Here is a 21890-nt window from a genome sequence, read left to right as displayed (position 1 = left end):
CGAGGCCACATGCAAAGGCACCACTGCTCCCTGGGTGGTAATTTACCTTCATTCGGAGCGGGGGACTTTGGAGCAAAGAAACTGCCTTGAGGGTACTGCTGTGGTAATGTGCGGTGAAGGTTACCGGGATGCAAAGTTCTGTGCTTCACAGGGAAGGGAAATAGACGCAGATGGTGGGATGGGGGAGAGAAGTACAGTCCTGATGCTGGGGCATGGGGTGGTCTTCACATCTAGACGCAGCAGGGAGAGTCCTTGGAGAAGCTGATCTTTGAAGGGAGCAGTTTGGTGGAGGGCGGAGCAAGTGAAACATACAAAGTGGAGGCCCAGCTTGGACAGTTCAGTTTGCTAGACATTTATTAAGCAACTACTATGTGTCAGGTTCTGGGGATACAAATAGGAATAAGACACATTCTTGGCTTCAAGTTATTTATCACATAGTGGGGAAAATGGACTACTGAACAGTGGGGTACATACCTGTGGCCTTTTCAATAATGGACATTTGTATAAGGCACAGAGTCAGGTCTCCTCGTGGGAAAATAATGAATCCACAGAGCAGGCCTGCTGTCATGCTATGCCCATAGCTATCATGGGCCACGTGGTGCGTTTGAGGCCGTGGGCCTCCAGGGTTCGATGAACTCTAACCAGAGGGATGATTAAATGGGTCCAGATCTTGCCTCTGCCTCTTACAAGTTGTGTAGCCTTGAGAGAGTCACTGAGTGTCTCTGTGCCTCAGTTTCCTCATGGTGGTACTTACTTCACAGGGCTGTTGGAAGGATGAGATGTGTTCCACAGTGTTAGCTTTGATGTTGGAGAAGAACGATAAGGAGAAGTTGTCTAGAAAGCTGGACTGGAAGAGAGTTCATAGAAGAGAGAAAGCTAGGTAGGTGATAGAAAGCCCCACCCAACACGGCTTAAACCAAGAGGGAATTTGTGACTCTCCCAGTGGACCAGGAAGATCAGACAGGGCCATGGATCTGCTTTCTCTCTCTGCCTTGTTGGTCACTCCCTCTGGGGTAATGCCATTCTCCCAGACCCTCTGCGTGACCTTACCAAGATGGCTGCAGGCAGCTGCTGGGACCGTGGCCTTCAGGATAGATTCAGTAGGGAATAACAGCAAGAATTGTTGTCCTGAATCCCCTAAGAAGAGTCCACGGATGAACCTGGGAGGGTTAAGCCCGTATCCCACCTTGAATCACTTCTGAGGTCAGCTAAGTGCTCAGGGGTCACTCTGCTCTGATCACCTAAAGCACACCCTCGACAGTGGCCACTTCTGGCTTCTTTTAGTGGAGCAAGAGCTTGAAGACCCTCAAGCATTTTGAGTGCAAAATTTGTTAGATTTTTAGTGCTGTTGTTTCTGATCTTTTAGCTTTGTCTTACCCTGTCCAAAACATGAGCAATTTCTTAGCAACTTGCATCTTTTATCTTTCCAAAGCATTCAACTCCGTGTCATAGAAGCAACAGCTCTTTTCCACATTTATACTTAATAGGTTTATTCATAGCTAATTAAATTACGTATTTATAATAACATATACAACTGGCAAATAGTTGTGGGGACACACACAGCGTACTGCGGGTAATTAGTCTACTTCGCTCATGGGACACAAGTGTAAGAGTCTCCTTGAGCTGTCACAAGGCTGTGGGCATTGGGTGCGTGCATTTGACAGAGCGAATAGAAAGAATAGGTCAAGTGGGAGAATCAGATAAGGTCGTTAAAGAGTTTCCACTGCCCAAGCTTGTTCTCCAGTGACTGGCACAGGTGGGCCAGCTGTGTGGATGTTGAGAGGGTGAGCTCTGGCCTCCCTGAGGAGGGCGAGCAGTCTGGAGAGAGACATCATGACATTAGTCCAACTCCAGACCTGATGTCCAGGGTCTGTGGATAACCAGTCTGAGCGAGGCAGGTGCCCAGGACATTCATGGGGGTGGAGCGGGGGAGATTAGGAAAACACAGCCCAGCCTGCCCACTCTAAGTGTACTGCATTAGGGCACGGGGCAGAGAAGAGGATGCCATCCCTTGGCAGAGCAGAGCAGGGGGGTAGCTCTTGCTCACAAAACGGAGTGCACCCCTCGGGTCACCTGAGCAGTGTTCAGAAGGAGTTGCCCACCCCGGAAGGCCAGGATAACGCTGACCGCTTTGTACAGGGACCCAGGCAGGCACAACATTTTCGGATCCTACTGGATTCAGAATCTCAGGCAGAGGCTGGCGTCACCAAATGCCGCCTGGGACGGCCTGACCTCAGCCGCAATGTGCCAGAGCGTCCCAGCCTCAGGAACCCAAGACACAGGCGGGCCAGCTTTCAGAAGCCTCATCGATGGGATGGGGACGGGGATACCTGCCTGAGGGTTAAATGAAACGAGAACCACCGCGTTCCCAGTACAGAGGACGCACGGGGTACTTATCAGCTTCCCCTTCTCCATGTCTTCCTGGTTTTCGGTGTGGAAACAGGCTCGCAGAGGTTAAGCAGCCTGCCTCGTTTACATGGCACAGGAGGGGTACAGCAGGATGCCAGAGCTCCTTCTTTTCCTCCCAGCCCTAGTTTGGTCCATAGACTGGGCAGGCTGCTGCTTCTCTAATAGCTCAGCCCCCTGCTCTGGCCCCTGGGACCGCCATGGCCCTTCATGGTGGGTTACTGCACAGGGAGAAAGGTCTCTGCTTAATAATGGAGCAGAGATTAGAAAAGTGGAGGCCGGGGGGAGGACATAGAAATACCTAGTTACTAAAACAATATCAGATAACAACCTTTTAAACCAGCTGCAGCCCAGGGGACGGAGTGGAGCTGGGTAGTGTCTACAGCTAGGGGCCTGATGAGGCGGCCATCATTATTTATAGCACCGCCTCTTCCTGTTAGGTGCATGCGCCCCCGGGGCTAGGCAGGTGGGCTCCTTTCACAGTCGGAGCCACAAATGAGTCAGTTGGGCCTATTCTCTGGGCTGGGGGACTGGCTGCACTGAAGGAGGGAAGAATTCAGCAGGTGAGGTCCCCAGGGCGAGGGGACGGGGTTCTGGAGCTCTCAGAGTCCTTTGTTTGATGTGGATTCGGTCCCCGGGAACAAATGAAGAGGGTGCAGGGCGGTTGGGCTGCCACCTCGCCGTATTCATTATTTATTGTGTACGGTCATTATTATTACAGCCTTTATTGAGTGCACTGTACTTTATATTCCAGGGCTCCCTAGAGCATCTCAACCACTGTCTGGACTTTTAAGTGCTATCGAAACGTGGATGACTCCCAAACTTCTTTCCAGCCCGGACAGTCCACTCACTGCAAACCCGTACTTCCCCTTTGTCCCTGGATCCCCCCACGGGGATGTCGGACAGGCTCCTCTGCCGTTGCATCTCCACAGTGGAGCTGTTCTTCCGCCACTCTTTATACAACAGTAGATGATGTTAGGGTCTACCTGGTTGTCATAGCCCCAGAGCACGGGTCACCTTTAATTCCTCCCTTGCCCTCATGGCCCTTATCCAGTCTACCCACAGACCCTGCTGGCAGTCCTTCCAGAGTGCCTCCTGGATCTGTCCCCTTCCCTCCTCCTGTACCACCCGGTGCGAGCCGCAGCAATCTTTGGCCTCCCTACCGACAGGCATCGCGGCTGCCGGGTTCCTTCTCACCCATTCTAAGTCAGCTAATTTCTCTCTCCAGTGCAGAGCCTCCCAGTGTCTTCCCATGACACTTGACATAAAACCCCAGCTTTGTGCCACGGCCCTCGGGTCCCCATGGGCTCTGACACTTGCCCATCTCCGCAACCTTGCCTCCCACTCCTCAGGACCCTCCAGGCTACACAGACCTTGCGGGCCAATTAGAGACCATGCTTGTTCCCATCTGAGGCCCTCTACCTGGATGGCTTCCTTCAGGGCTCCCCAGGACTGGCTCCTTATGAGTCAGGGTCTACTAAATGCCAGCTTCTCAGAGAGGTCTTCCCAGCCGACCTTAGTTAAATAACACCCTCCACTGCTCCTTATCCTATTCTCTTGCGTATCATACATATAGCATTTATAACGATCTGTAATTATCTTATTTGTTTACGCACACTGGGGTCTAGACCTCACTGGAGCAGGAACCATTTGCGGGTGGGTTCTGTTCTGAATAAGGCCTAGCTCAGTGCCTGGGACATAGTAGACTCTCAGTAAATGTTTAGTGAGTGAATTCATGAACATGTGTTTTTCTAATTTCAATAATAACCTACCAAAGTAGGGTTTATTTGCTCAATGTTATAGTGAGTTCGAGTTCAAAGATGTCACGTGTCTTGCCTAAGGTCATCCAGGCTTGTAGGTGGCAGAGATGAACTTCAAAACCAGTTTCATCTTGCTCCAACACTCTTCTCTAAGGCCATGCCACTTTGCCGGGACAAACCCACTTGGGTGCTCCTCTCAAAACAGGGAGTTTGGGGAGGGTCCCCTGGGAAAATATTACTTCATTGGCCTCATGGTTACTCCTACAGAGGGCTTACTCTTCCCAGACCTTGGGATCTTTGCAGTTACCATCCTCATCATCCCAGTAGGTGCAGATGAGGGAGCACGTGTGAGTGTGTGGAGGGCAGGTGGAATAATTCGTGGCTGCTATGAAGCTCTGGGTTATCCTCACAGGGACCACATCAGTGTGGCCCTGTGGTGGCCTGCAGCCAGCCTACTTAGGGGAGTTAATACAGTTAATTGCACCAAGCTACCAATGCAACCAGCGGCAGTGTCTGAGGAAAGTCCAGAGACACTAGAGTGGGTAGCTAATTGATATCAATCATTGGATGCTGTGTGTTCAAGTGGTAACACAGGTGCTTCCAAATTGCCCTTCTATCCACCTGCACCTGCTCTTTTCTCCCTGTGGAGGGGACCCCTCCTTCTTTAAAATCCTTGACTTTCTGGTTGCCCCCCCCCCTTCATTTTGCCTTGGGTACATTCTGTTTGCTCTGAGTCTCACCTGAAGCCTGAGAATAAAGGTGACCTCTCACAACAAATGGACAAAGGATTGCTGGCTTCAGGGTAAAGGCTTTGCCTCCCTAAGAGAGAACTGATGATCCCACCTCTCAGGGGGCTCCGGATACGTCACAAAGTAGCCTTGACATGGTTTACCTGGGCCCTTATATGTACATCTGAAATATGGCTCCTGTTCAAGGGAGAGACCTTTTGCTAATAGTGTCTTAGTTCTCTCTCCCGTTGCCTCTGCTATTCTTTATAATTTGGACCTAGCACAGTTAATCAGATTGTGAGAGAGTCCGGGAGCAGTAAGCAGAATTTGCCGTTTTCATGCAAAGCTGAAAGACATGGCTATTTCACATGCAGCGATTAGACGTTTTTATGGCCAACCTATCACATTACACACCACAGATTTCCAATAAATAAAGGAGAGCTAGAGTGGGGGCTGCCAATTGTCTAACAGTCCAACTAACAATATCGTGGACAGAACGGTGCTTTCTTGACATCTAATTTACTCAATTACATGAGTGATCGTGTCACTCCCTGCTTAAGCTCCTTCCGTGTCTGTCCATAAATTGGAGTGACGGGTGAATACCCTAGTGCTTCCCTCCATCGTGGCACTTACCACAGAGCACTGGAGGGGGTCTTCCCGCATGCCTCCCCCATCAGGCTGGCTGTCCCATGAGGCAGGGACCACACACTTTTTCTTAGTATCCCTTGACTAGCACAGGCCTGGTGTCCCGAGAGACCTTCTCAGGATTCTGAGTGGTTTGCATAGTTTGCTGAGTAGATAGATGACTGATTGATGAACTTGACATACTGTGGACAGGGCTGGGGATGGCCGGGGAACACTTCATGGACCGACATGGCTCACGTTTCTATCTCAGTGTAGACCCTTAGACCTGAATTGTTCAATTATGCCAACGTGACTGCTCAGCTGTAACAGAGATCGAGAGAACATGAGCAAACTCATGCCCAAGAGAGAAAAGAGGAGGGAGGGAGTGGGGGTGTAGGGAGGGGATGGGAAGGAGAGGGAAAGAGAAGATAGAGAGAGAGAGAGAGAGAGGGAATATGAGGGGAGAGGTGATGATGTCTCCTCTGTTCTGGTTCTCCTGTGTTCCTTGTGACCAGAGCGTCTTACTGCTGATGAAGGATTTGTAATTTAGACTGGCCTTAACACCTAATTCACCCCACCCTTACCCCAAGTAAGGGAAAATTTTCTGGGGGTGTATTTGCCACATCTTAGTGACCCAGATGGTTTGGGGATATATACTGAATTTATCTGTATTCTAATAGCTGATCCCAGTACTTGTCTTTTTATCTAATCTGCATCTCAGCAATAATAGTGTTTATATTGATGGAAGACATATGGTCATGGGGACCCATCACATGCTCTTGTCAAGTCACAGGGTTCCTCTTGGAGCTACATGGCATGCAACCGGGGATGTCCTGCCCCTTAATTCAGTGGAGCCCCCACCCTGCCCGCTGCACTTCTGGGGAAGCAGGACCCACATGGTGGTGCCCATGGGGGTGGGAGAGGACTGGGCTGGGCTGGGCTGTGGCCGCAGGGTGACTGCCATGGCCCTGCCACTCACCTCCAGCAGGAACAAGCTGGGCCAGATCTTCAGATGTCCTTTAACACAATCTGGAAATTAGGATTTTTTTAATGGAAAATCTTTGCTTTTTTAACATTAGCAATAGGTTTCTAAAACATCATACGCTGCTCCGTCCCTTCCCCCCATGAAAGTCTGTGGGTAGCATTGGAATCTGGCTCTTTGGGCTCTAGAGGCAGCTGGGTGGCCTGGAGGACTGGGGGAGACTTTGAGGTTGAATTCCTTGTGGGCCCACAGTGATTCTCCAGTCCTTGCCTTAGAGCATAGAAATCAGTGCTGACGTGGAGACAGATCCCTCTTTTCTTGCTGCAGAATTTTCAGGAGGAGTAACCCCGACGTGTGGGCTGTGATCATTATTGTAGTCACCCGATGACCAATTTATTCAGTGCACGCTCCCGCTCTGCAGTCGTCGTGCCCATGTAGCGGATTGAGCCCATACTGCTGGGCCCTTCCCCACACCCGGGGTCCTGGAGTATGTCTGCGGGACACAGTTTGCTTCCTCCCGCTTCCTCATGGCTGTCTGGCTCGGAGGGCCAGTGGGCAGGCTTTTGCATCACTTCTGGGATGCCGCCCAGCGCTTGGCTCCTGGAAGTCTTAGGGACTCATCTTCCCAAGGGATCGGCCTCCCCTGGTGCTTGCTGGCACCCGAATGGAGTCTTGGGCTATGCAAGGTGGGGAAGCAGGGTAGCTCTGCTTAGACTACCGCGTGAGGCTCTGCTGGCTCCTGGGGAGAAGCCGAGTGTTGTCTCTGATCCCTTTCCAGGTGAATCAGCCAGCAACAGCTGACTCGCCTGCCTGCTCGCTCCCCAGGACGTTGTGTTGGCGGGCAGAGGGGAGCAGAAGGCCAGCTGGGAGGCCGAGTTTGGGCAGATGGAGGCACCGCCGGCAGTGGAGACTGCGTGTGGGCAGTAGGGCCAGGACGTCTGTGGGAGGCAGGGGCTCACACGGAGCTGTGGGGAGTAGAGGCGGCGGCCTTCAGCAGACGGCCCGGAGGCCCGGGCACCATGGCACTGCTGGCCCGTTCTGCCCCGAGCCACCACGCTGCTGCGGCTGCAGTCTCGGGGCCTCCGAGCTCTCCTTCCACACCGAGAAAATGCCCGTAATAACTACCTCTCACCGTGCTGATGGGCTCATGTTTGTGAGCAGGCTTGAGACCATAGATCGCTGTACCTAAGCGAGATGATTATTAGGTTTACCTGTTTTTATTCCAGTTTTCAAGTACATATTTTTTCCCAGGTCTTTAAAGCAGACATTTTAAAGACCTCCAAAATGGAACAGGTCAGGGGAGTGGCCACAGGGCCTCTTTTAAGCCTTTGTCATGGCCTGTCGGCCCTGAGATTGTGGCCTGTACCCCTAACTGGCCTCCTAGCACCCAGCCTGGCCTCCTCTGTGCCTTGGTCCGCAGGGCCTCCAGAGGGAGCTTCCGAAAGCTGCTCTCGGCATCTGCCTGCTTCACAAGCCCTAGCTTGTCATTCTGCTTTCACATGGGAGATGCACAGAAGCAATGCGCTGGGCAGGGGGCTGGGATGAGGAAATGGAGGGGGCCCAGCTGTGCCCCGGCTTATGGGCCGGGCTCCTCAGTCCCTTCAGGACAAGAGTCATGGCTCCCAAGTTCTCTTGGTCCGTCCCCTGCCCACGCCTTCAGCCCGTCCTCCTCTGCCCCATTCTCACCAGCCTCCTGGTTAAACTCCCAGAGCTGACTGGCCAGTGCCGGTCTCAGATCACACGCAGGCGGGTGCGGGGCTCCCGGGCTTTGACCGCTCATCTCCCGCATGCCCTTTCTTCTTCCTCCGGCCCTCTTCATTTGCCAGATTCCTGCCCAGCCTTCACGACTTAGCCTTTGTAGGCTTGCAAGTGATAGAAATTTAACTCAAAATAACTTAAAGGAGAAATGAATGTATTGATTTAGCTCCCTGAGACCGGACCGTGTGCCCCACTTAACTCTGACTCATCATCCGACCCTGGGCCTGCACCCCATGGGGCTCAGTGCCTGTGAATCCACTGAATGAGGCCCAACCTCAGGGAGCCGCACTGAGGAGAGTCTGGAGTGAGCTGGCAGACCTGGGGGTCGTGATCCTGGCAACAGGCGTGGACCCTTGCTGGGCACATTGGCCCAGATCCTGCGGGTCCTGTCGTCTGCTGAGATCCTCCGTTTAGGTCCACTCCTTTGTGAGCTGAGAATGTTGTGTCATGGACAGGATGACAGTGCTGCCCAGCGAGGATAGTGATGCCTAGCACATTGTCACAGGAGCTGGTCCTTTTCCTGTGGGGGAGAAATCAACCCAGCGGCCAGCACCATGAACCCCAAGGAACGGGGCCAGCCCTGAAGCTGTGTTCTTCCTTTCTGAGCACCTCTCCTTATCCTCCTCTGACCCTCAGGCCTCCGCCTTCAGCCAGTTCCCCTGGGCAGTTAGCTGAGCGTACTTGACACCAGCCTTCCCAAAGGCACTAACTACAGAAGCAGGATCACCATCAGTTGGGAGATTCACCGCAAGAAAATTGTTTCTAATAATAAGGAACCTAAGTTTGTGAAATATATAGGGGTTCAGGGTTATTCCCTATAACTTCTCCCTCACTCACATGTGCTTTCCTGGGTGCTCCATTGTAGGGCGCTGGGGACTGTGTGGCACCCTCAGCCTCTCACACCTGTGGTGCAACCACATTATCTGTGGTTTCTAGGGAGCTGGCAGTGTCACCCGCCGAGGCAGGCAGTCAGGCAAGACTCGCTGTCCTAGGTCTTCCTCCTTCTCTTTAGCAACAGGAGTACTTGCCTCTGAGCACCCAGGGCTGCCAGGTGAAGTTGGGGTAAATTACATGCAGTCCCCGGGAGAGTGGCTGAAGGAAGACCAACTCCCTCCTGTTTGCCTCTGGGTGGAGATTATCACTGGCCCTCCCAGTGATGGTGCTGGTGAACCTGAGGGAGTCCGTTTGTCACAGCCCAGCTGAGGATGGCCGTGGAAGGCTGGGACTCCCCCCAACTCCCCACTCCTATTTTGCAGAAGGTGTGCCTGAGGCTCATACATAGAGAAATATACCCAGGGTGCTCAGAGCTGGCCAGAGGCAGCACAGAGTGAAACCCGGGTCTGAAGACTGTCTGAGGAACGGAATCATTGGGTCACTGCTCAGCCTGGAAACAACATCTGATCCCAGTTCCAAGCCAAAAACATTTACTAAGCAGAGAGTCCAATAAGAAATGCAAAGGGTAGAGATTCAGCGGGGAAATTGGCCCCATTTTCTGAACTTTAGAGGAAGGGAATCTGGTTCGGACAAAGATCTGGAAGAGGTAAGACAGGTCTGCAGAGTTGTTATAGAATGATTGATACCAAAACCTGGCCTGATGCCATGATAACAGGCCAAATCAAATCCAAAAACGATATTGGTAGCGTCCATCCTTGAAGCAATTTCTAAGATAAAGGTCAGAGAATAATATAAATGAGGCTTGAAAAAATCAGCATGCCCCAGAGGGCATCTTAGATTTGAAGCACAAATAATGAGGGACTTCTCTGAGAATCCTGGATTCCTGTTCCTTTATATCTACCCCAAATGCTGGAGTTGGGTGGGCCTTCCCGAACACCACACTTCACTCCTTTTTCCAGCTGTTGCAACTGTGCCTCTTGCTCTGGGGCTAGAAGCAGCCTTGCCATGGAGGGAAACACTCTGCTGTGGTCTGAACTGGCCCATGTGGCCAAACAGTACACACAGACCCAAAGGTGATGGGGATGCTGCTGTTCTCCAACTGTTGCGGGACTGACTGGAAAATGGCAGGGGGCCGTGCTGGCAGCTGGGCTGCTTTGCTCCCAGGCTTCTGTGGAAGTGAGTTTCTTCAGTGTTAGCAGTGGCTGACGCTCTGGGTTTATACCAGCCTCCTAGGCCAACAAAGGTGCTTTGGTGAGGATGCCTTCCTACAAGGCTGGTTTGTCTACTCGGCCGCAGGTACCACCTGGTGCAGCCCGTTGGAGGTAAAGGCTGGTTCCGTTTCTTCTCCTTTGTCCATCCCTCTTGTCAATGGCCTAAAAGGTTCCTGGTGCAGGTCTGCTGGTAGTGGCCCCATGTCCATGCAACCAGGTGTTCTCCTAGGAGTGTGCAGTAGCCCTCCACGCTGCCAGGAGATGGCCCTAGCCACTTCAGAGGGCATGGCATTGAGGGCCCATCACCAGGAACCACAGGGCCAGGCAGCTAGGCCCATGCCACTGCTCAGCCAAGATTCCTCTTCCAGGGCCACCAGCGGAGCACACAGCCAGTGCTTGGCAGAGTAAGGCCGCAGTAGACGAGCATAGGCGCTGTAGAGCCGCGCTGTGAGGCTGGCGGTCTGCAGGCCTTCCAGGCGCACTCAGCACGGATGAGAATCCCAGGGGTGTCCTCACGGGAAGGTTAGGAAACTTGGAATTAGGCTTCTGGGTCTTTCTTTCAAGGGGGAAGAGCTGTTATTGCTTTATCTGTGAGAAGAAGGGGTGATGTGAGAATTGCACGGCCAAGCATTCTGGAACTTGGGAAGCAGGAGGAATAATGCCGTTCATCACTGGAATAGCACCAGTTCCACCCTGCCTCAGCAGGTTAAGGTAGCACATGGGCTCTGGTCCAAACAGTTCGAGCACTGTGCCCTCGTGGGGGATTCTGGGTAGCTGAGCCTTTGCTGGTTGTGGGAGGACCCTTCGTTAGCAGTGGCCTAGAGCCTTCCTCCCAACATCCTTAACGTAGGAAATGGCACTCCTAGGGAGGCAGAGGCCCCAAAAGCTCCATGGGAAGAGGCGAGTGGGTGTGTTTCCTGTGTAAATGGGTAGCAGGTGTGTGGCATGTACCTAGTAGCATGTTGTAGGTAGACGTGTGTGTAGTGGGACAGGACATGTAGGTGTGTGCTGGCAGATAGGAGCAGGGGATTCTCTGAAAGGAAAGCCCACCAACAAGCAAAATGCAGACTGCAGGCTGACTTGAAACCAGGTGCCTTGGTTGGTAATGGATGAAATGAACCCCCATTCCAGAGCTGCTTCCTCTGGGGTCCCACCTGCCTCAGACTGATGGGGCCACTGGAGAGATCATTGGCAGAGACTGAGTGCTGGCCATCTGCAGAGCCAGTTCAGAAGGGATGCTCTCCTGAAGGGACCTCTTTCATAAACCAGGCAATATCGGCAGGGGAAGGAGGCCTGACAAGCAATGCTAATTGGTTTATGTCCATCAGCAGAGCTGCCTCAACAGACGTCCACGCCAGAATGGTAAATAGATGAATAATTGAGAGTGAGGAAGAGCCTCTTAGACAAGTCAGCCCCTTAACACAGGCATAGATCTTATTTTTAATCCCCGGAATTCTGACTTTTTAAAAAGAGCTTGACTTGGCAGGCAGTAGAAGAAAACGTGGGAGTGCCTGCTACGTCTGACCGTGGGTTGGCACAGCTTCCAATCAAAGATGACTGAGCAAATGAAAATAAGGGTTCACGGAGGGTTAATAAAGCTTTATTGCAAAAACCAAACAAAGAATTCATGGAACAAAATGATAATGGGGAGCTGTCCAACAATATTCTTTGGGATGCATCCAAGACTGTAATCAGAGGCAAGCTAATTCAGTACTAATTTCAGGAAAAAAGATGGGAAAAAATGGATAATTAGGAAAGAAAATGGAAACACTAGAGGAATCATATAAACATAAATTAGGTCCCAAAATACTAACACAATTAATCACAGCCAGGGGTGAATCAAACCCCATCCTATCAAGAAGAACTGAATATTTCATAAAGTATACAAAAGAAGGTTGAACTGAGGGGCATATAACCAGCCGTAACTAAAAAAACCCAAAAACCAAACAACAACGACGACAACAACAACAAAAACACTTGTCAGAAATTAACAACCGAAATGCGAGAGAGAAATAACATCTTCATTTACCAGTGGGGATGAAAAATGGACTCAGGAAATACAACAAATGCTCATATTCCTCAAAGCCCAATCTCCTTCTATTGAAATTACAGCCATAACTTTCAAAAATCTTTTTATTTTTCCTCTCTCAGGAACAGAATGATTCATTGTATATAAAAAAGAAAAGAGAACAGAGGAAATAATTAAAGCTATAAAAAAATTCCCAATTACGAAGCATCAGAGTCCAGATGGCTATACCACAGATTCACCGCGAAGAATCAACTTGCACGCGCATGCGTGCATGTGTGTGCGTGTGTGTGTGCGTGTGTGTGTGTGTGTGCGTGTGTGTGTGTGTGTGCGTGTGTGTGTGTGTGTGCGTGTGTGTGTGTGTGTGCGTGTGTGTGTGTGTGTGTGCTGGAGGCGGAACATCTCCTCTAAACCGATGGAGCCAGAGACCTGCGGAAGAATTTCCTGTGAGAACACTTCTTTCTGCCTGCAGTGCGAGTGTCTTAGGAATGGAAAGGGATATCCAAACTCACATCTTCCTGATTTGCTCGTCCTCATGTGTTGGCACTGTACTTTGAAGGAAGAGAAGCCAGCCATCGTCTGCTCTGAGGACCAGCACTGGCAGCCTGTCCCAAGAAGACCTGTGGAGGAAACGAGGACAGGCTGGAGAGGAGAAATCTCAGAGGCGGACGTGAGAGTCACTGCAAGGGAGAGGGCTCCCAAGCACAGGGTGTGCACCGACTGATCGGGGTCCTGGCTGTCTTACAGAGAAATGTCCTGCCGTGGGGGATAGTGAGCGCTCTGTCCCAACAGGGGTTGTACAGCCTCCTGGCAGAAGTGTTGAGGGGGATACCAGGAATGAATTTGAAAGGGTCCTGCTTAATTCTTCTGTTTCATAATTTTCAGATTGCAAGCCGGTCCAACTTTAAACCCTCTTAGAAAGGTCAAGTGATATATTTAAGGTTTCTGGAGGAGGACAGGGTAACATGGCTGGCTTTTAACAACTGGCCATGAAAATAAAGGATACACTTCACTCATGAAGAGGAATTGAGGAGAGGGTCTAGACAAGGGAATGGCCACCTGTTCCATGACTGGACCTTCCTGAGTAACCTCTGGTCAACCCTGGAGCCTCTGTAGCAGCTCGCAGCAGGGCCAAGATGCTCTAAGGGCAGGAGGTGCCCTGCTCTGGTTAGGGGAGAGAGTGGTCAGGGAGAGTAGCCCTTGGGTACCGTCTTGGCACTTGGACTAAATGCCTTTCATACGTCATCTCACGGCAACTCTGTGAGTTACAGACCATTTTCCTGAGTTTAAGAGGTGAAGAAATGTAGCCACCTTGAATTTAAATAATCTGGGCAAAGCCACACACATGGTAGGTGATAGAGGGATGGGATTTGAACCCATGTCCACCATTCTGGAGCTGGGTGCTCTGCCCTGTGCTGCCTCCTATTCTGGTTTCTAGGTATCAGGCCCTGTGACTGTGACTGGACTGCTGGGCCAAAGACGTCCAAATATCTGAGCAGTGTTCCAATGTGAGGTGCCATTGGCCAAGTCTCACGTGTCAGAGGCTGTGGTCCCCGCTACAGCATGTCAAAGAGCAGTGACAGAGTGGTGAAGCGGGTTTTTGAATTTTCCTTGTTGGGTAGCGCACAGCTGGAAGAATTCTGAGTCCGCGAGCAATCACAATTCTGTCACTTCATGAAGCCTTAAAGAAGCCTTTTTATATGCATATGCTTATTATAAATCAATGAGTGTGAGCTTTCTTTTAACTCTTTGAAAATATATGCTTGAAGCCGAAGCTTCTCAGATGCCCTTCCTGGGGATTCAGAATTTCATTTGATCAGAAGGTGGTCTGTTCTTGCTAGAGAATGTGGTGGGTTCTAATTAGTTAGGGTTCAAAGTCTGAGCGAGCACCACACACAGTTCTGTTAGTTAAACAAAATATCGAAAATCAGCATAAACAAGCAACAGGATACGAGTTAATAATACCATTTCCTTTCAAAAGACTTGGATGACCCGGACCATATTTCCTTCGGCTAATTTGACTCTTTGCATTTTAAGAGGCCAAGGTACTGGGGCATTAGAACGTTGGCAAGCAGACTTCTCGGTTTCTTCCATTGTGTGGGGTGAACTGTGCTGTACCCGCATCTGACACAAGCGAGCACAAGGGAGGTGCTGGACCAATCACAGAAATTGAGCAATACACCTCTTTAGAGCTGCTCTTAGAAATGCGGTCAGTCAATCAGCAAACATTTATTGAACACGTACATGAAGAAAGGCCTGCTGGAAACTGACGTCAACCCTTGGAGGAAGCACAAAGAGTGGATACAGTGATTTCCATGCTGGCTTTGTCTTGAATTTCCCAAGTAATTGAAGTAAGACGTCTTAGATTCCTCTGCTCTCCGAGAAGGTGGAGGAACGCATGAACACGGTAAAGAGAGAGAAGATGGAAAAGGGTCCTCCTGGAACATCTGGAGATGAACACCTGAGATGAGAAATACACCAGGTGGGATTGAAGGAAGGTGAGGCGCTGCAGAAAAGATTTGAAGACACGCTTATCGGAACAATCCAAAACGAAACACAGGAGGATAGAAGACAGAAGGATAATGCCCAGAGCACCCGTGAACTGTGAGCCTTAGAAAAATGACAACGAAATAATATGTGCATAGTGTGTTACAATTCAAGCAGCAGACAGAAGCGTGGAAGGAAAAGCGGTGGCCTCTTTCCCCAGTCTGCCTACCTGTTTCTTTCCCAGTGATAATCACTGGGCACGGTATCTCAGGCTTCTTTTCCAAAAAATAAATATGCCCACATCCACCTGTTTGTATTTACGTATCTGAGAGGTGATTCCAGGTAACGCGGAGGCAACAGACAGTCTTCCCCACTTCTGTGACTCTGGGACTCCTTCACCAAATTTCCTTACCTGGTCTCCCAGGAATTTCATGGAGTATAACTGATACTGTGAGGAAGAAGGATTCCATGGCTTCGAAAGTTTGGGAAACTTTGAAGACAACAAAGTCAGGCGAGTGCTGACGTGGCAGAGCATCTGACTCCCGGTGGAGGAGAGAATGAGTGGTATTCCCCAGGCTTCTCCGATTTAGGGACTCCTTCAAGGAAAGGTGTGTCCTGTCACTCCCGCGGTCGGTGCGTTCTTTGGGGGACGCTGCTCTGCCAACACACCAGAGAGGGTGGTTCGACCGGAGACCGAGCCGATACGACGGGGCCGCGGTGTGTGAGCCTGAAGGTGGGCAGCGTGAGAGGGCTCGTAGCCTGGGCAGCTGAGCAAGGACCCAGACTGGGCGGGACTGGAAGCTGACCCCACGCGCGAAAGAGGTGCCGCAGGGAGCTGAGGGTTGGTCGAAGGGTTGATTAGAAAAAAAAATACACACATACACACACCTTTCCTGGGAGAAGCACGTGATTCAGCAGGTGAATTTATTTATTTATTTATTTATTCATTAATTCGTTCATTTATTTTAAAGATTTTATTTATTTGGCAGAGAGAGAGAGAGAGAGAGAGAGAACAAGCACAAGCAGGGGAAGTGGGAGAGGGAGAAGCAGGCTTCCCGCTGAGCAGGGAGCTCGATGTGGGGCTCATTCCCAGGACCCTGGGATCATGACCTGAGCTGAAGGCAGACGCTTCACTGACTGAGCCACCCAGGCGCCCTGCAGCAGGTGAATTTAGCTGTAGAAAAAATAGGAGGTGTGAAGAAGCCGGCTCTGCCGCTGGAGTTCAGCGGAAGCAGAAGGGTTTGGGGGCCCGTTTTCACGAGTTGGACGGTGGCAAGATCAGCAGGCATGGAGTCAGGTAGCTCTCGGCTTATGATCTGGTGGCCCTGTTCACCTTCTTCGTGCTTTCGGAGCCCCAGCACCATCACCTGAACCAGGGGGATGACAATGCGGGGCTGCTCCTTATTGAACACTTCCTGGGGCTGGCTCTCTCTGCATGCTTGATAGGAAATAATGGATTTATTTCTCACAACAAGCCTGGAAGGGAAGTGCACTTTTTAATCTCGAGTCTTCACAGGTGAGAAAGAACTGGGGCAGAGAGAAGTTAAGTCACTTATCCCAGGTCACACAGCTTGTGAGTGACAGAGGTGAGCCTCACACTCAGGCTCTATTTTCTGCTGTGCCCACACGCACGTCATTATAAAGACAAAAGCAATAAGGATCCATGGTACAGAGAAAGTGCTCCATAAAATGTTAGATTCTTTTCTTCCTGCAATTAACCATGTGGTAGAATGTTCCATTAAGGTGTTTCCTGAACAAATATTTTATAGTCATAATAGCAGCTAATATTTTTTGAGCACTCATAATGTGCTGGGAGCTGTGCAAACCTATTGCATGTTTTCTCTCCTGCCCCCAACAGCCCTGGGTTTGTACTATGGTTATCCCTACTTTACAGGCGAGGGAGTTGAGGCAGAGAGTGAGGTTAAGTTACCTACTCGAAGTCACACAGTGGTTGGTGGGGTCCGAGCAGGCGTCATGACTCCTGTCCGAGACCAGAGGCTGTTATGGGCTGATATACATCGGAGCAGTTCTCCTTTCCAAACAGTGCGCTTACCTGGAAGAAAACTGGGGAATCAGAAAACAGAAATCAGAGATGCAGAATCATGGTGCAACAGGCATAGGGCAATGGTTATCCGTCATTGCCTGGCAAACTACCCCAAAATGTAATGGTTTAAAACACTTTCTCTTCAGGCTCCGCCTGGGCTCACTTGAGCGGCTGCGTTTAGCTAAGGTTGGGGGCTTAAAGGTGGTCTTGCTCTTGTGTCTGGCAGTTGGTGCTGGCTGTTGGCTGGGGGCCTTGTTCTCCTCCATGTGGACTCTCATCTCCAGGGCGTCCACTGGGCTTCTTCGTGGCACGGTGGGCACAGCATTGAAGGACAAGAGTGGAAGCTGTCAGGCCTTCTGAGTTCCTGAATTCACACATCACTCCCACCCATACAACTGGCCAAGGCAAGCCACAGGGACAGCCTGGCTTCAAGAGGGAGGAGAAACAGAAACTATCTATTGAGGGAAGGAGTGGTAAGTCACATACAAGAGGCACAGACACAGGGCAGCAAGATTCGCTAGGGGCCATTACCATAACCATCTGCCACACTGGGTTTGGGACACAGGGCAGCCAGAAAGAGAATGGCATTTGCGTAGGGAAGAACAGCAAGTATTTATGTTTATTCATGTCTTTTGATGTTAGAGCAAAGGCTACCAAAACAACTCCTTATAAATGTGAATAATGCAAAGAAGTTTTTTGGGGAGTGATGATAGAAAAAAAAAATCAAGTTTTTGTTAACTCGGCAGGATGATCCATTTTGTAAGTTAATAACAAGTTGAAGATTAATGAGACTATATCCATGAAGTATTTAGGGCTCCCTGTAAGCAGAGAGAACTATATCAGTATTAGAAGTATCATCACATAGCTATCAAAATGCCATTTGAAGGAGGACAGGTCATATTTTCTGCCCTGAAGGATTTGCTTCTGATTTTCGGGGCAGCCTAGATTTGTGTTGACTCTCTTCCCCCGCTCCTCTTGGCAAAGGTGGAGTGAAAACTTGTGCTCCTCTTGCTGGGAGTGCTGCGTGAGGGGCCGCGTGGAAGGTTCCATCTCTGGGGCATTCGCTCCCTTCCCATGAGGCGGCCACCAGGGGCGGCTGAGGAATACTGTGTGGAGGGAATCCTCTCTGGGGGCAGGGAAGGAATGTCCTTGGACAGGCAGCATCTGTGGTTTCACACAGCGGCAACCCGCTGGAGCACTGGGGGCCTTCCCGTGCCTGGCCTGATCTGGTCTGATGCACAGTTCACAATATCACACTAGAACAGTCTTGGTTCCACACCAGCCTGGAAGGTCTCCACTGTGAGCTCAGTGTCCTTAGGGACCTGGGAAGTCCATAGTGAGCTCAGTGTCATCAGGGAGGGTATTCTTTGGGGCATCCAAGAACCTGTGGTAAAAACATTCTGTGGTCTGTCGTGGCCTATATCCCTAGTCCCTCTAGGAAAAGGTACCCCCTATTTTCTGGAAATAAATCATATCTTCCTGGAACGTCAGTCTTAGCCACATGTGATTTGCTTATTCATTAGCTATATTGAGTGGCACATACCTGGCACTGTGGGAGGAATGGAGACACAGCAAGGAACAAGGCAGACGATCTATCTCCTCTCCTAGAGCTTTGAAGAATGTTCTAGAAGGGGAAGGAGGCTAGTGCAAAAGTTCTGAGAGGGTTGGGGTTTGGCAGATTCCGGTAGCAGAGAGAAGGTTAGTTGCTAGGGACTGAATATAAAGGCCTGAGGGCTCAGCGGTGGGTTGAGGTAAACCCCTTAGGAGCCAGCCATAGGTGCTGGTGAGGAATTTAGATTTTCCACTGAGTACCCTGGGACGCTGTTGAACAGTGTTAAGCAGGAGGGTGAATGGATGTGACCTACATGTTTTAAAAGGTCCCTCTAGCAGTTGAGTAGGGGAGCAAGCGAAAAAATGGGGGAGGGGACCTGCAAGGAGCAGGTGCAGGAGGCCAGGCCTGATGAGATGATGGCCTGGGCTGGGGTAATCACGAACAAGAACGTATTTTTGAATAGATTGCACATTCTGCATTCATTACAGCGGTAAGCTTGAGTCTTCAAAGAAGTTTTGTCCTCACAGTGGACCGCTTTGGGCTGTTCATCACCATCTGTCGGGAGGGGTACTTGGGTGAAAAACCGTGAGGAGCACTCCCATACAGAAAGTGTTGTGTTAGAACGAGTAGGCAGCCCTCTGGAAAAAGAAAGGTGAGGAAATTTCTAAATGTTCTATTTTCTTTCATTAATTGACATCTTTCCGTGCCAGTACTACATTGGCTATGGCATGATTGTGTGTTTAGTATCTGGTGGGACTAGTTGCCTGTTATTTTTCTTTTATGAAAGCTTTCCTGGCTATTCTTGCTGATTTATCTTACACTAGAATGCTTCAGACCTATAAAGAATATAGAGTAATGCAACCCTTAAAAAAAAACCAAAAAACAAAGAGAAAATGTGTTAGAGACACTGATCTATCTGCCACCCAGCTTCTGGAATGTCTCCAGTTTCATCTGCAAAGGCAGGGGAAGCCCCCTCCACCGCAACTCAGCCCCTGCCCCCCTCCCATCAGGTGGCCACTGAATTCCATGCTTTTGATTTCCGTGCATTTTATTCACTTATAGTGCCAGTGGGTGTGGCCTAAACCAAACAGTAATCTAGATGTGTCTAAATGTTATGTAAATGGTGCTGTCCTTTATGTGTTCTTCTGAATCTCTGCCCTTTTTTCCCTCAACCCTACATTATGTTTGAGAGAGTCGTCCGTGTTCAGACTACTTGCTCTAGTCCATTATTGTCACAGCTGTGTGGTATTTTGTCGTATGAAAATACCAGGGTTTGTTCATTTCGCTGTTGATGGGCATTCAGCTTGCATGCGATTTTCTGCCATTAGAAACAGCACTTCTACTGACATGCTTGTACATGTCTAAGAATTTCCCTTGGATCTCTTGGGTCTATACCTAGGAATGGAATAGCTTGTTCATAGGATACCCACCGTTCAGCCCTCCTAAATAGAGTCAAACTGCTTTTTACAGTGGGTGCACCTGTTTGTTTTTCTGTTTTAACTTTACAATTAGCTTTACTGTTTCCAAATGAACATATAAATAAGTAAGAGTTTTATTGGATTAAATTTGTAGGTTGATTTAGGAAAAATTAACTTTTTATGATGTTTAGAATTCTTATCCAGGAATATGGAACTTATCTTCTTTCTTATTAAGCATATCTCCAGGCATGTTGTCTTTTTTGTTACTATTGTGAATGAAGTTTTTCTCTTCCATTCTGTCTTATGATTGGGTGTTGTTTGTAATGATAAAAACCATTGCTTTCTATATCTTACTTTTGTAACTTGCCCCTTTACACTTCAGAGCAGATTTCAAGTTGATTATCTTGGGTTTGCCAGGTGTACAATCATATTATCTACTGATATTGGCCATGTTTATCTCCTTTCAAATTGATACATCTAATTTCCTAGACTCAATGTTTTTACCTACTGTCCCACCACACCGCTAAATAGCGGTGGTAAATGTGGACATTCTGCCTTGTTCCTAATTTCTGTGGGAAATATTCCGGTGTTGTTCCATTAAGCATTTTGTGTTGAGATCAGTATCATCATGGCAGAAAATACCCACCTATTCACATTTTATTATGAGATTTTAGAAATCGAGCATGCGTGTTGAGTATTACTTACTGCCTTTTCCGTGTCCACTGAGATGTTTAGATAATGCTTTGGATCCAGTAATATGGTTAAATCGTATTATGGATTCTCTAATGTTGAGCCACCCTTGCTTTATAATCAACCCCATTTGGTCCTTCAGTGTATTGTTGGATTCTCTGCCAGTAATCTTTTAGGACTTTTGCTTTGACATTCATAAGCAAGCTTGATTTCAAAGGCCTGTGTGGGTGTTGGGAAGCTATGTGTGAGGTGCTCTGCTGGGCTCTGGCTGTTAGAGTCCTCAACAGCTTCCACACTTACACTGAGAGCAGTTCTCATGATTATTTGGGTCCTCAAATGTTCCACAGACCTTCAGCCTTCTGGAGATGATTTTCTCCACCATCTTGTCACAGAGTAGGATGGCATGTCACATACGAGGGGATCTGTTCAGATTCCTTGGGAATGGCCTTGGACCACAGCCTCCTGTTATAGCTCATGTTATTCTCTCTCTAGTCAGGCTTTCTTCCATATAAGTGAGTTTGGGAGAAACGTGGCATAACTAATCGTCTGAGCGGACCCTCTCCCAACACCCTTCCTGCTCTGTTGACTGCTTCACTAGAAGTTCTTCCCAGTTTTCTAAGCAGGTTCATTTTTCAGAGGTAAATTCATAAGGGAGATAATTGGATCTAGGAGTGCATTTTTCCAGAGAAAGGATGTTTCCTGTAGTAGTTGAACTACTTCCTTATCCTGGCCTTGATGCCCATTTACTGCTTACTGTCCCTACTAAGGGGTGTGGGTGTGGCAGTCCCAACCACAGCTTGTCACCCAGTGTCATGGTCTTGTGGCAAGAACCTGAGCTGCGTTCCATGCTGGAACCCTCCCCAGAAGCCTATTCTTTCTGACCTTGGCCCAGCCAGAGCATCTTTGCTTTCCAAAGGGCAGTTGTTTCTGGGGGATTCTTTAGACTGGGCTGCCAACTTGCACCAGGAACAGGTTAACTCTGTATTTAAGAAGAGGTCCCCTTCTCTATTTGCATGAGAAAAGAGAATTCTGTGCATTTGCACAGGAGAAAGCAACCGCCCATCAATCACTCCCTAGGTGACCCCTCAGGAGAACAAAGGGCAGTTGGTTTTTTAAGTCAAGGGTTTGTAAGTTAGGGGTTACCAGCAAATGGGTTCTCTCATGGTAGGGCGCTTTTCTTTTTCTTTTTCTTCTTGATGGACAAATTAGGCTCCATTTGTATTTCTTTCTGACTCCAGGCATCTCTGTAGGTCTCTATTCTCTGGCTTTCCCCATCCTCGTCCTCTTTATTCTCGCTTTCCCCAGCTGGC

This window comes from Ursus arctos, unplaced genomic scaffold (genome assembly GCF_023065955.2).
Source record: "Ursus arctos isolate Adak ecotype North America unplaced genomic scaffold, UrsArc2.0 scaffold_20, whole genome shotgun sequence".
In the NCBI taxonomy this organism is placed as follows: Eukaryota; Metazoa; Chordata; class Mammalia; order Carnivora; family Ursidae; genus Ursus; species Ursus arctos.
Note: the sequence above shows the minus strand (reverse complement) of the source record.